Raw genomic sequence first — 15,095 nt, forward strand, 5'->3', positions numbered from 1 at the left:
CGCTTGTTTTGGGAGGACATAATACCTGCCTTTTCTGAATGATGCTTAGGTATACTACCTACACCTAGCACATATGTTAATTAAATATAACAAAAACAAAGCGGTTTACGGAAATGTAAGACTCATACTAATTAAACTCTATGGGGTAGTACGGCACAAATGGATTAGGTACCTTCTAAATAAATAGTGGGATAAAGTATCTCACGTTAAACGCGCGTGATACAACCCGCGGAAGAACGGCCTACACAAAATAATATATTAATTTATAGTTGTGCAATGTGCATAAAGCTTTACACTAGCTCTCGAAGGGTATCGCCTACTCGAGCCCCCGAGGTCCAGCTAAAGCTGTTGGTATTCGCTGGATGCACGAAGCAGATTACAGCTTATAAATCGGAGCTTATATTTTATAGCTTTCTATAACCATTGATCTAGAAACCGGAGATTTTCAGATATTATAAGCTCTTAGAAATGTGCCCATTTTCTCGCAAGTTTCGTTATCGTAATCGAATAAAATAAATGAAAAGGATACACAAGACAATTTTTAGTATCGCTTGGCGAGCACGGCTTTGCCGGTAAGATGGTAACTAGCCACGACCGAAGCCTTACACCAAACCAGACCAGAGGTAACATAGAAAATATGAATTCCCAAATGGCAATTTCCTTACCTTACTTGAGTTGCGTCATATCTACTTAAAATAATTATTTTTCATGTAAACAAATGAGTATTATATTGTGCGCCGCCTTATCACCAAAGTTTGTAAAGCGGAAATTTTGAAATAATTAGAATTGATTGAAGTAGGTTAGTACGTAAATTTTACTGGAAAAATGAAACTAAATCTCTTATTAAAACAGCAATAAACTTTTGAAACATTAAAAGGGATTTGCTTTTGCGACAATATTATACTTAGATCAATTATTTAGGTATTTATTTAACCAAATACTTTTTGTTTAATGTCTCTTTCCAAGCTAGAAAACCCTCGATGGAAGAGTTTGACTCGTAGGTACTTGGCCGGCTTTTTTGGACTTCAAACTAGATAGCATCTTTAATTTCTATACTATATCAATGGTTCTTTCTAATAAATAATTACTTGATGGCGCTATCGGATACAAAGAGAACAGGTTGAAAATAAATTTATCTTTCTAGGACATGTTTTGTGATATGATTAAAACATTTAATTTATGGAGGTCGAGTCGACCGGTATTTAGAATCAACTTTGCATATTATCTGTGCCATGGACTAGTATTTTTTATTTATTAAATTAAAAATAACACCTCATAAAGAATTAAGATAATTGTCGCTAAAATTTAATTTGACTTGATTTTATTTTCGTTTTCCGGCTCTTTGAAAAATCCGGTCGTTTACATTTATATTATAACTAGCTTACGCCCGCGACTTCATCCACGTGGACGACACAAATTTCAAACCCCTATTTTACCCCCTTGGGGGTTGAATTTTCAAAAATCCTTTCTTAGCGGAAGATAGCTATCCGTATGCCAAATTTCAGCTCGATCCGTCCAGTAGTTTGAGCTGTGCATTGATAGATCTGTCAGCCAGTCAATCAGTCAGTTAGCTTTATCTTTTTAATATATTTAGAAGAAAAAGAATCTCTACGCAAAATTTCAAGTTTTTACCTCCAAATCGAGCTGGGCAATGAAATATCACTTGCTTGGTGAAGGAAAACATCGTGAGAAAACCTGCGTGTCTGAGAGTTCTCCATGATGTTCTCAAATATGTGTGAAATCATAATATGGTCAGCGTGGCGGACTATGGCCTAAAATTTCTAACAACAACGGAACAAAATATCTACAATTTTCAAACATAGCGCAGTTCGCATTCCGTCTCTCGGCATGGTGAAGTGGTAAATAGGGCACCGTTATGTTGTGCAGCGCTCGGATGCATTCCGAAGACATTATCTTCTCTACAGTCTACTCGACTCGACACAATACACATTGAACTGTCTTAGCGCCTTAGGAAAATTCAAATGTACCAATACTACTTTCGAGATTTCGATATAGGGTACTTACTTACATAGACATACCTGAGTAAGGACCAAATTTGTTGCGCTGTCGCACAATAGAGGTTAAGTAGGTATCTACTACAGAAAGCGTCACAAAAGAAAAAAAATTGCACAACGGAATTTGTAGAGGTTACTGCTCATGGGGTATAGACCAGGGATACCTACGCATTTTCTACGTGTTACGACCGTTTGTTTCTACGTTCTAATACCACGTTTGGTACGTGTATTTCTACTCACACGCCCGTGTACCTACAAGATAAATCCATACTAATATTATAAATGCGAAAGTGTGTCTGTCTGTCTGTCTGTCTGCTAGCCTTTCACGGCCCATCCGTTCAACCGATTTTGATGAAATTTGGTACACATATAAGTAGCTTGCATCCCGGGGAAGGACATAGGCTACTTTTTATCCCGGAAAATCAAAGAGTTCCCACGGGATTTTACAAACCTAAATCCACGCGGACGAAGTCGCGGGCATCATCTAGTATAATATATAGTAGCCAAAAAGAAATATAATACAATTACTTACATACAGAAAAATAAACTTACATACACGTTACATAAATACATAAATAAGATCATTATTATTATTATTATATACTATAATAGACAATCATTATTTAAGTAGGTAAGTACTACGCTTCTACAACAGTATGGGCCCTCTAAAAAGGGGGGAGATCATCACAGCTCAATACAATAGTTATCTGCAAATAATTATCTTAGTTCGAGCATAGTTGCCAGTTGATTTTTTACTATCATTTTTAATTGTAATGAATTAAGTAAATGAATAATGCAATGTGTTCGTCTCGCAGTAGCAATTATGTAATTAATATAATACCTTACCTTTGGCGTGCACAGGTTATAAATAATTAATTGATTTTATTTATTTACAAAAAATATAATCTACCTATAGTACGCAACAGGTTGAAGTGGCAATCGGGGAGGGAACGCCCCGCACACCCACACAGCCCCTGCACAGAGTAGGAATATCTACTCGTGTGGCCCCCGCACTGACCCGTACCCCGCCTCATATCCTGACTGCCATCTCATTCTCAACCTGTCGCGGACTACAACTGATGGACAAGTAGGTACCTACATGGGCGTGGTACCCAAAGACGCTCGCGCTATTGCAATTTGAATTGCCAGGCTAAGCCTGTGGGCTAAATAAGCGCCAGCTCTTGGGTTACTTGAATCAATGCATCAATTTTCTGATAATTATTTTGTCTCCGATTATCCCTGCACTGACCCAGTCTTAGATTATAAGTCATGGACAGGAGGTGAACGAAGCCACGTATTATTAGGTAGGTACATTATGCTATTTTTGAGTTCTAATATTTATAGGAATAGACACGAGGTACCTTCAAGGCAAGAGTGAATACTAAGGCAGATTCGCGAAACGATTTTGTATTTGGCAGTACATAAACGCTTCAGTAGGTAGGTATATCGTCGGTTTAGTTGACCATCCAAAAAAAATTGCAACGTGGCAACTCGGCCATTTGGACAAGTTTATTTCAAGACAAGACAAGTCGCATTTTCTAGGCAAAGGCGCTCCAACCTAGACTTTTGCTTTCCTACGATTGTATTCAGCGCAAACCTATCTTGTAAAAAACGTTTGAACTTAGGCATTTTTAATCTCAATGCTCACTCGATTGCGCAAGAGATGAAAGTATACGCGCCGAAGCGCATCCATCGCTGGATCTGCATTTCCTTTCAATAAGATTTACTTACAGCCAATGCACTCACGTTCGTCTAGATACTCGTAAGTATGCAATTACATATTACTAGATATTTGCCAGACATCGAAATTTGTAGAAGCACACACACAATTTGTTTTTTAAATAAAAATAGCGAGTAAACGAGCAGGTGGGTCACCTGATGTGATTACCGCCGCCCATGAACATTTGCAGTACCAGAGGAACCAACAATGCGTTGTCCGTCGTTGTTTTTTGGTCCGCCCCTTGAATAACCCATTTTGTAATCTAATGGGAACACCACCGAAGGGAGTTGGTTCCACAGTTTACATGTACGTGAAAAAAAGGATCTGGCTCAACAACGGGCGGACAGTTTCACCGAAATTGAAAAGAAATATTTCAAAATTTGAAGGATCTTGACCAAATTCCTGGTCTAAAGACCTGACAAAAAACTGTCAGCGTGGAAAAGAGAATAATCTTATGGCAAAAAACCTACGGACCTGATCAACATTTCATACGTCTTCTGCAATCGACTCTATAAATAAAACCTTGCAGATTTTTAGCAATATTCAACCATTTGTCTCGTCATACTACTTATATGGAAAAATATAGGTACCTATCTAGGTGTAGGTGTCTAGTAAAATTAAATATTTTCCTTAATTCTTGGACTACAGCATACTTAGATAAGCAAAGGAGAAAGTGTCGAAATTTATGCAAAAAAACGATTACACAAATCCGATAACAATGTAATCCGAACGCGGTACCTACTTATTGCAAAAAATCACGTAAGACTACTTAGATTTAAATTCAAGAGGTACTGTAGAAAGTAGACTTTAAATTGATAGTATTGTAAATCTCCCATTACTAGTTTGCTCTTGATTATACTTATGCAGATATTTCATCACCATCATGTGAATGGCAATCTCGCACCGGAAAGCGCAGCGTTGGAAGTCTGGGTATTGGTGGATAGACGACATCAGACGAGTTGCAGGAAGTCGCTGGACTCAGGTGGTGCAAGACCGTGGCGTGTGAAAATCCCTACACGAGAATATGCCCAGCGTTGGACATCTAACGGATGACGACAATACCATTTAAAGATTACTTGGTCTTTCATTCATTACTCATTTTAGAAATGATAGAAAATTGTTTACGGTAGTTGTAAGGCGAAAAACGGCGAAATATTTGTTAACATGTTACAAATCTTTAGAATGGACTGTCTCAGAAGGACAATGCGGATGGCCTCATTGGTTTGCGTGGTCAAGATTTTAATAAGTAAAGCCTGCATTTTGTAATATTTTGGAACTGTGGATTGTGATGCAATTGGCAAACGTGTTTGGTTTCCGTATGTATCATCCGTGGATGAAGATCAGTACGAGTACTAATATTCTTCTATTCAACCTGGTTCCTTATTTAATAGTTTTTATTTTGGTGTCATAAAAATCAAAAGAAGGTGCAGTACGCGGCCGAAAGTAATGTACACTAACATCGACCTTTAGAAGGAGATGGCAGATTTGTAGAGCGTTGTCGCTGTCGTTGAGACCGACAAAACGTCATATAGGTATGAGTGACGCTCTACAAAGCCGAAACGTCATTCTAAAGGCCGATGTACATAACTTTCTGACGCGTACTGTAATGACTGTAAGTAGGTAGATGCCTACTTTCTGCGTTAGTTTTCAGATTTCAGTTTGCCTTGGTAATTAATATGTACTAGTCAGTCTACACCGATCGAATATTGAGGTAATGCTGAATGAAAATCAAACAGTGACGTAATGTACAGTCTATTCTCTATTGTAGACGTGATCGATTGCACTTAGGTACAGTTGAAGCACATAGTCGTAGGTAACCTACTCGAATTAGGTTACAAAATCAAACGTTAATAAATTGGGTAGGCAGTAGGCACGTCATTACCCACCTACTAATCCTAACACAAACCTAACACACGTTTCAGCAATTTTACTCTTCACTGATCGTCGGGTGTTACTCAATAACCATTAGTTAAAGTAGCGTTTGTCACGTAACTCTATTTTTCTTGAGAAGGCTTTTGTTTGGTTAATGTGAGCTAACAGAATGCCTATTGAAATGTCTCGCTAAATGTTTTGTACACGACCGCGATAGCCCAAAAGAACGAGTGTAATATTTTCAGGGTTCATATACATATGTACCTAGGTACAGTACGCGGCAGAAAGTAATGAACGTCGGCCTTTAGAATGACATTTCGGCTTTGTAGAGCGTCTCCTGAACACATTTGGAATTTGGATATAGGTATGGGGTATGTTAGAATCCTTAAATCACCGCGAGTGACATTGGCTATAATTTTTTTGTAAAAGTTCTATATATGGCGGCTGTATGGCGCCATTTTCAAATATGGAAAAAAATCTTGAACCTTTTTCGCTTTATAAATACCAGACCCTGAGTAAACCGCAGTCGAGTTATTTAAAAAAAAATGGAATGTAGGTATTTTTGTTAGACTAGCTTATTTATGCTCGCAACTTCGTCCGTGTGGACTACACAAATTTCAAACATCTATTTCACCCCCTTAGGGGTTGATTTTTCAAAAATCCTTTGATAGCGGATGCCTATAGGTACGTCATAATAGCTATCTGCATGCCAAATTTCAGCCCGATCCGTACAGTAGTTTGAGATGTGCGTTGATATATCAGTCAGTCAGTCAGTCAGTCACCTTTTCCTTTTATATATTTAGATTAGTTAGGTGACTAGGTATCCACTTTATAATTTAAATAAGTACACAAAAGCATCAAAGAAAGTTTATTCGATTTTTTCATATTGTTTAACTAGGACTTCATAATGTATGTGCAAGACAGGATGTTGTCTTAACTCTACAGTTTCACGGATTAAAATACTGCCGCGATAATTAACACTAACTATAATTTATTGCTGAATTATAAAGCCTTTCGCGACTGTTAATCGAGGCTAACGTTTGAGTTAGGTAATTAAGCCGGGCATACACGAGGGCCTTGCAAAATATCCGGCTATTGGATAGGCAGGACCATCGTACAAAGTGGCAGTCCATTGTATTGATACCATTGTTGGGCTAAACCATCTTACATTGTGTTGCAGGGCTAGCCTTTTTAATCTACCTGTGAGTATGTAGATATACCTACATTGATTGTTAAAACTTTAGATAAAGTCTAAGACCGGTCATACACGGACAGATTGAAGCAGTCAGGATGGACTGCTTCAAGCTACGACTGCATATCGAACTACAGACTTCTACGTACGACATAGACGAACTGCTCAAGCAGTTACAACTGCTTCGGGCGGTTGGCAGCACGATGAAATTTCATCATGCGGTCAAGCGGTCGCTAGGCAGACTGCTCTCGCGCAGTAACCTCCGCCTGGGCTGCTCATTCCACGTCGCGCACGCTTCCCGCCCGCACGCATCGTTTGTTTATTGAGAACATGTAAATTGCTAACTGCATGAGCAGTTAAGTTAACGGCTCGATGGCAGCTTCAAGCTGTTGACTCTGACTGCAAGAGCTGTCCGTGTATGTTGATCACTGGCTAACCGCTCGAACAGTCCGTGTATGGCCGGCCTTATAAAGATTGGTTGTTGCAGCATAGCGGACTTTATCCTTAGATTAAGGAAGCTTAATCTAAGGATAAAGTATCGAGTATATTATGCCAAGTTGGACTATGTTTACCTAAGCCCTTCTCATTCTGAGAGGAGACTCGTACTCAGTAGTGGGCTGGCGATGGCTTGAGATTTGTAATCGGTATAACTTTTTACCCCTCTTTAAATTTATTACTAAGGCCTCCCTCTATGTGCGAAAATCACACAAAAAATTAACAATTTCTAAAAAAAGAAAACAGTTTTGGAGATAAAAGGGATACAAAGAATACTTAAGTAGTTGGCATTTTCAAAAAAAATAGACTATGTACCTACCCAAGCTCTTAAATGAGTGTAGCATAAGCTCTAGTGTGGTCGTGCAATGTTTCATCTTTAGCTAGGGGCTACGAAAATGAACACTAAAAATGCCTACCTCACCTACCTAGTAGGCGAGATACAATGAAATAATTCATATGAATAGATAAAATCTTTCAATGGATTTATTTCATAGCGGTGGTATTGTAATGTAATTTCATGATGGCCTGGAGATATTCATGGGTGGCTTTAAAATAAGAAACTATAGAGCTTTCAAGCTTTGATACTTTCCAAAAGCGCTAACGAACCTCGATCACATAATATCTTGTATAGAAGCAGCTGTTACTTTGCGGATATCCATGATATACTTACAATGAACCAAAAGCTTAATTTGCTATCTGCTGAAACCTGTATGGTGCAACATGCAGCATGCGACATGCACCGCCTGCCCTGCTAAACATGCAGGAAAGTTTGTGTGGTGCTGCGTGGTAGTAGTGCTTATTGCTTGCCTGGTGGCTGCTTTTTCCTGCATGTTTAGCAGTGGGCGGTGCATGAGTCATGACGCATGCTGCATGTTGCACTATACAGATTCGACCTGTTTTAGCGGATTATAGCAAATTAAGCTTTTGGTTCATTGTACATAATATCTTGTTAACGACACCACCGGACTGGGATGTTAGGTTTATTTATTTATTTAGATACAAGTGAGCCCTTGATTGCAATCTCACCTGGTGGTAAGTGATGATGCAGTTTAAGATGGAAGCGGGCTTACCTGGAAGGGTTATGGTAATTTTTATTAAATCCATAGATAGACCTTAGGCTTCTACACGGCATCGTAACATAACGCTATAAATCGCTTGGCGGCGCGGCTTTGCCGGTAGGGTGGTAACTAGCCACGGCCAAAGCCTTCCATCAGACAAAAGTAGGTATTCAATTATTGCATGTCTAATAAATTACACATATCTACAAGCATCGTCTATTTCTGGAAGTCATATTGATAGCTATCGCTATGATTGATGGTCAATAAACGCTTGGCTCTAGAGCTCAAACCACTTCTACGAAAGCCGCTGCGCTTGCGCCGTCAATAAAAATATTTCAAACGGAATTATAGGCAGTTACGGCCGGCCAGTTTTATTGCGGATTTTATAATAATTACGTAATGAAGAAAATACATAAAAGACCAATCAGAGTCTGCAGTTACGGGTAGGTAAGTAGGGTACGCCAGAGTTGAATTATTTTACGATTTAAAATATGTCAGTAAAATTATATGACTACTACTTACTTAATTTTAAAAAAATACCAGCAAACCCATTTCGTACGTAAACAGAAGTGCAGAGTGCAGGCCTAATAAATTTCATACATCCTTGGCCAAAATGAACTTTTTATCCCTTGTACCTTTCGGACTTCGGAGGCTTCGATAAAACTGTTGATCGAAGTTTTGGCGGCTAAATTAAAAAAAGAATTACCTAAAATACCTACCTAAACCTATGCATCATATTTTAGTGTATACAAAGTTTCGCCTGAATATAAACGGTTCAGTCGGTTAACAATTTCCAAACTGTACCAAGCCGGTAATCGAATGCGCGACCGCTTTAAAGGACACACACCACTATGCCAGAAACCGTCGATTAGACTTTAACTATGACCATTAGAAGAGGTACTTAGTAAGTACTTTACAGTTTCCTGTTCCTACATCTGCGTGAATAACTAACGATAGACCCGTCGATGGCCACAGCGGAACCAATGTCGCCACATTAGGTTCTTTACGGGTAATCTCTGTTGCTTTCATATGGCCGATATAGGCTTTTTGTTTGCTATTTGATGAGCTGGTCTTTGCTATTTGACCAGATCACTGCAGTGGATTATACAAGTAGGTGCGCTGCATGATGTGGTGCCATACAAAATGACAAACATTTTTTGTATTCCTGTTTTTTCTAGCCCTGCAATCCGCGTTCCGAGGGGCTTCCTTGTATCAAAGACGGCGGCTGCGGCATCAAAATGCTCTGGGGCGGGCATGGGTAGTGAAGTCATGTTACTAACAATTTTGAATAATAATGAATAATGAATATAGTTGTGTAATGTTTTGAATGACTATTGATGTCAATAATGTTGCCTGTGTCTTTATAATTTTTAAAATATTAATGTAATAATTTGCTGCGAATATAATATCTCAGTTTGACTGGCGTAGAACTCAATGCTTTCGCATTGGTGTAAATCTTACGATTTAACCTTAGGTAAAACCTAGAACACTCTTTTTATCATGAAGATATGTTCCTACTTACATCTGCGTGAATAACGATAGACCCGTCGATGGCCACAGCGGAACGAATGTCGCTACATTAGGTTATTTACGGGTAATCTCTGTTGCTTTTAAATGGCCGCTATAGGCTTTTTCTTTGCTATTTGATGAACTGGTGTTTGCTATTTGACAAGATCATTGAAATGGAATACAATTAGTATAGTACGTGACAGGCAGAGATGGCATTCGGGAAGGGAAAGCCCCGCACATCCGCACAGCCCCCGTGCTAATCCAGTGCGGGCGAGCGCGCATGACGTGGGGGTGTGGTGTTGGTAAAGAATCAACTAGTATTTCGGTAGTTTCCTACACCGCGACCAGCGCCCACCACTGATTCATCATCATCATCATTATCAACCGATAGTCGTCAGAACCAGGTCTCTTGCAGGGACTTCCACACACCACGGTCTTGCGCCTGAATCCAGCGGCTCCTTGCGACTCGTTTGATTTCATCTGTCCAGCCAGTGGGGGGTCTTTCAACACTGCGCTTTCCGATGCGAGGCCGTCATTCCAGCACCTTGCGACCTCAACGTCTATTGGACCGCTAATTCACCAGCTCTTAACCAACACAAGTTCCCAGAGATTAAATAGGTAGTAAATACGGTTATAGTGATACATGTCTACGACTATTATTTACCCTTCTTTTATTTTTTTCTACAAGTTCCCATTCACTTGTATTTGCTATTAGAATATTTAATGAAGCTCATAAGAAGTTTTAATCAATACCCAAGACGTGTCGAGGAATGTGACGAAAAAAAGTGAATTCATTTCAATAACTTTTACGGCTGTCAGTGCCCTTTTAACGGAAGTTAGACGGAAGTTTATAATTCCATAGTTTTACGACTTATTACGATTTATGTTTACCTACGACGGAACGGAGACGGTAACCTACCTTCATTATCCATACTAATATTATAAATGCGAAAGTGTGTCTGTCTGCTAGCTTTTCACGGTTCAACCGTTCAACCGATTTTGACGAAATTTGGTACAAATATAGCTTGCATCCCGGGGAAGGACATAGGCTACTTTTTATCCCGGAAAAATGAAGAGTTCCCACAGGATTTTTAAAAACCTAAATCCACGCGGACGAAGTCGCGGGCATCATCTAGTCTTCTATAATATAAAAATGAATCACTAAATGTGTTGCTCATCGCAAATCTCGAGAACCGCTGAACCAATTTCGCTAATTCTTTTTTTATTATACTCCTTGAAGTACGAGGATGGTTCTTACAGAGAGAAAAATTTAATTCAACCTCCCCCTCAATTTTCTAAACTCCACCCGAGCGAAGCCGGGGCGTGTCAGCTAGTAGGTAATAATTATTAATTATTATGCGTTAGCCGTTAGAGAACGTGCTTCCCACAATTTTTGTCAAAAATACTGAGCCGATTTTAATACGATTTTTTGTTTACGTATCACTTCTGGACAGATTTTTAGGTAAATGTTTTACAACAGCTATAGGCCATAAGGGGGCGCTGCAATCGTGTTCTTTTTTTTCACTATGTTAATCATTTGCCTGAAAAACTATTATAAAAGTATGTGATAAATATAACATTCATGCGGTTTTTCAGCAATAAACTGACCATCACCTCTGACCTCAGAGCGTGAACTCCGGTTTCCAACTCGTCAACCTGATGCTGCAGTGGTATTGCTCATATTAAGGAGTAATACTTAGTATGATTGCCCAACCAAACCGTGAGAACTAAAGAGAATATTGATTAAATATCTTAAACTCAGATATCTTCTAAGCATTGTTTTCGATAAACTAATAATTAAGGTAATCTTAATATAGCAATTTTTAAATTCTTAAGTCCTACTTTTTTGCACATAACAATAAAGGCTAATAGAAAAAAAAGTTTTTTAACCGACTGATTAATTTATATTGAAATTTAAATATAAATTCCATGAATTTATAATGAAATAGAAATACCTCCTAAGTCCTAGATAAAATTCCTCCTAGACTAAATATTGAGAAACTTACATAGGTACTGTTAAAAGTTCTAATTACATAATTTTAACCAAAAACAAACTCACCAGTAGCTACAAAAAAATCCACATCGATGTATAGAAAATTTCACAACTTTTTTAAAATTTTTGTCCGAAGGGGCTAAACGAACAACCACTCAAGTCCTGAACATATTGTTTTCCCGCACGTATTTAAATTTGGAATGCGGCAGCGGCGGCGTGCGGCACGATGCGCGCTAGTCTTTCTACTGATTTTCAACTAAGCATAGCAAGGTTGCTTGTACTAACATTTAACGGGATGCGCTCACGCAAGGTTAGATGTAATAGCTTAACAGAGATTTTCACACCCTTAATCTTAAGAATGTTTTTAAACTCTCTTTTCTTGCTCAGCAATTATCAAAAAATGATTTTAAGACTTCGAAGACCATTTTTTTATTCGTGGATAATATGAGTGGGCTACCTTGACTGCAATCTCATTGGTGGTAAAATCTGATGCGGGCTCTAAAAATGGATTGAAATATCAATCTTAAAATAAAAAAATAATGGGCTAACTTGGAAGGAGATCGCAGTTTTTTAAAACCCATAGTCCATGTTCATATACACCTAATTAGTTTCAGTATTCAGCAGAATAGAAACCTACCCTTATAATATTTTAAGCCCAGAACTAACCTTATATTTTTTGTAAGTTCAAATTAAAATTGAATGACAGAAATGGATTAAAATTTTTAACAGAGATTTTTAAATCACACAACTATTTATAGAAACGCATTTATTATATTTCAAATTTCACATTAAAAATTATAAATAAGTTGATAAATTTTTTATACTTAACAATAATACTACTTTAAAAATATTTCATTTTGCGACAATCACTTGCTAGTAAGGAATTTAATAATGCCGTCAATGTACCCTGGTCTTTAGATCTAATTAAAATTACAATTTTAAAAATCAATACTCAATACAATTTTAATACCGAAAAGTTTATCTTTTACTTAAAAATAATATTAATAAATTCAGTCATGCATACATATTATTTTACTCATATTATGTATTATATTTTAAATTCAGCCCCAACAATAATTCTATTCTCATTTTGCAAAAGTAATGTAGGTACCTAAAGCTAAATTTAATACCGTCGCTTCTAAGTTTTCAGTCTAATTTTGCGAAAATTAATAAATAGGTATAGTTTATCACATTATTTTTTCTTCACTAAAACTATAATAGGTAATATTTCATTAAAAATTACTTCAGTAATAATTAATTAATCATTACATTCTTTTCATATTTTCTTCAAAATCATTGCATTTAAATTAACTTATTAAAAATGCAAACAGATAATTAACTAAATATAATCGTTGTAGAATAAAAAATATGAGCTCTATTAAATCAGTTAATAGTTTCATTTACCAGCCGTTTGTATGAAAAATCAACATTAACTTTACAGCCTTTTTAAAAAAATAACAAAACATAAATCTTGATATTTTTAATACATCAGGTATATACTTCTATATGTTTCAACTATAAAAAGTTTGATAATCCCTCCCGCAGATTACAATGTTAAACGATCAGCTAAGTAGGTAGGTAAAAATCCCGCAAATTGATAATGCGCGTGGCCACCATTTTAGTAACGTCAGCACTAGACTGAAGTTTCGAGCTGATGGTATATTTTTATTTCGGCTGACGTCAAAATGGCGTCATTTCGATGTTATTGAGACATGGTTCCAGCGCAATAGCAATTTGCGGGACTAATGTATTGTCTAAAAATTTATATGGGAATCGAGTCGATTATTCATTGCATTCATAATTTTACATAGGTTACATTTATTATGGTCTACGCATATACCTATCTATGCAACGTACGCCGTTCGAACACAAAGTCGAATAATATTGAAATATGTATAGTGTGCCGGTTAGTGCACAAACGCAGTGCGTAACGTCAAACTAAGGGCCTGCGCAGACGACAAAATGATCACTCAAGAGCAGCATCCCATAACGCAGTGGTAAACAATGAGCTGCAACACGGCGACGCGCGGACGCGACACGCGAATGGCAATGCTGTGTTGCGCGATTGCCGATTCACTGCTTCCTATGGCTAACGCATGGCGTGGTCGCTATATCTTACGCTTTTTTCTATATAAAGAAGTGTGCAAAGGTAGCATCCCATTAATATTGCTTGTCACAGTCGTGATCTTATAGCTCAATTGTAACTTTTGCATAAATCTGTCATGACTCATGTATGGAGTTGTAAAATCGTAACGTTAGGTACCCCCAAACTTACTTTCCATACTAAATGACACATGCACAGTTAACGATAACTTAAAAACTTAGGTACACTCAGGGTCTATTTTATACGTTAGAACGGTTCGACTTGTGCTGTATTTTTAGTACAGACTGAAAAATGGGTAGTATTCGGCGTGTGCGGACCGTTGGTAATATGCGATCAGCACTACAGTTACAAAACAAGTAAATAAAATATCTTAAATTATACTTTTTAAAAATCACTTACTGGAACTTACGTATACGTAACATACGTATTTTATACATATAAAATTGGGTACTCTCTATTGAGCTGTTATGTAACTATCTGTTCCACGTTACTTCTCCTTAGTTTGCTTAATGAAAGATAACTAAATAGCTACTTGTTTACAGTACGCGGCAGAAAATAATGTACATGACCTTAAGAATGAAATTTCGGCTTTGTAGAGCGTTGTCACTTGTCTTCTCGTCGTCACATAGGTATGAGTGACAGAGACAACGCTCTACAAAGCCGAAAACTCATTCTAAAGGTTGATGTACATTATTTTCTGCCGCGTACTGTATGTTTTAAGTAAACTAAGTAAAACTAAAGTATATCCAAAAACATAGGCAAGAGTTGCATGGTCAATAAATATCACGATCTCGGTACCGATACCTGGCTACGATTATGGTTATAGGCTACAGCTCGCATAAGAGTACCCTGCTTAATAATAATAATATTATAAGGTCAGGGTCTAATCTAGCGGAACACATGCGAAATTCTGTTGAAATGTGTCATATGGAAACGTAGAGAGCGCCATTATTCCGGCGCTACTTCTGCTTCAGGTCTTTTGACTTTACTGCTCAAGTAACCGCCGGGATAACCTAACCCGTAGGTTTAACTGGTAATATGTGGCACAGCTTTCAAAAATAAAGCGCGCTCCATCTTAGGCTGCATCATCACTTGCCACCAGGTCTGATTGCAGCCAAGCGCTAGCCTATAAAAAAT

General features: G+C 37.7%; 1 protein-coding gene across 1 annotated transcript in view; it reads right to left on the reverse strand.

The window, feature by feature from the left end:
• The window catches only part of LOC117989449 (uncharacterized), a 43,924-nt gene extending 31,842 nt beyond the window's left edge, over nucleotides 1–12,082 (reverse strand). The window contains exon 1 of the mRNA XM_034976816.2: nucleotides 11,921–12,082. The gene's annotated coding sequence lies outside the window, so the exon portion shown is untranslated. The remainder of the gene's footprint in view (nucleotides 1–11,920) is intronic.
• Between the last annotated feature and the right edge of the window lie 3,013 nt (nucleotides 12,083–15,095).

Source organism: Maniola hyperantus, chromosome 16, assembly GCF_902806685.2.
Source record: "Maniola hyperantus chromosome 16, iAphHyp1.2, whole genome shotgun sequence".
In the NCBI taxonomy this organism is placed as follows: Eukaryota; Metazoa; Arthropoda; class Insecta; order Lepidoptera; family Nymphalidae; genus Maniola; species Maniola hyperantus.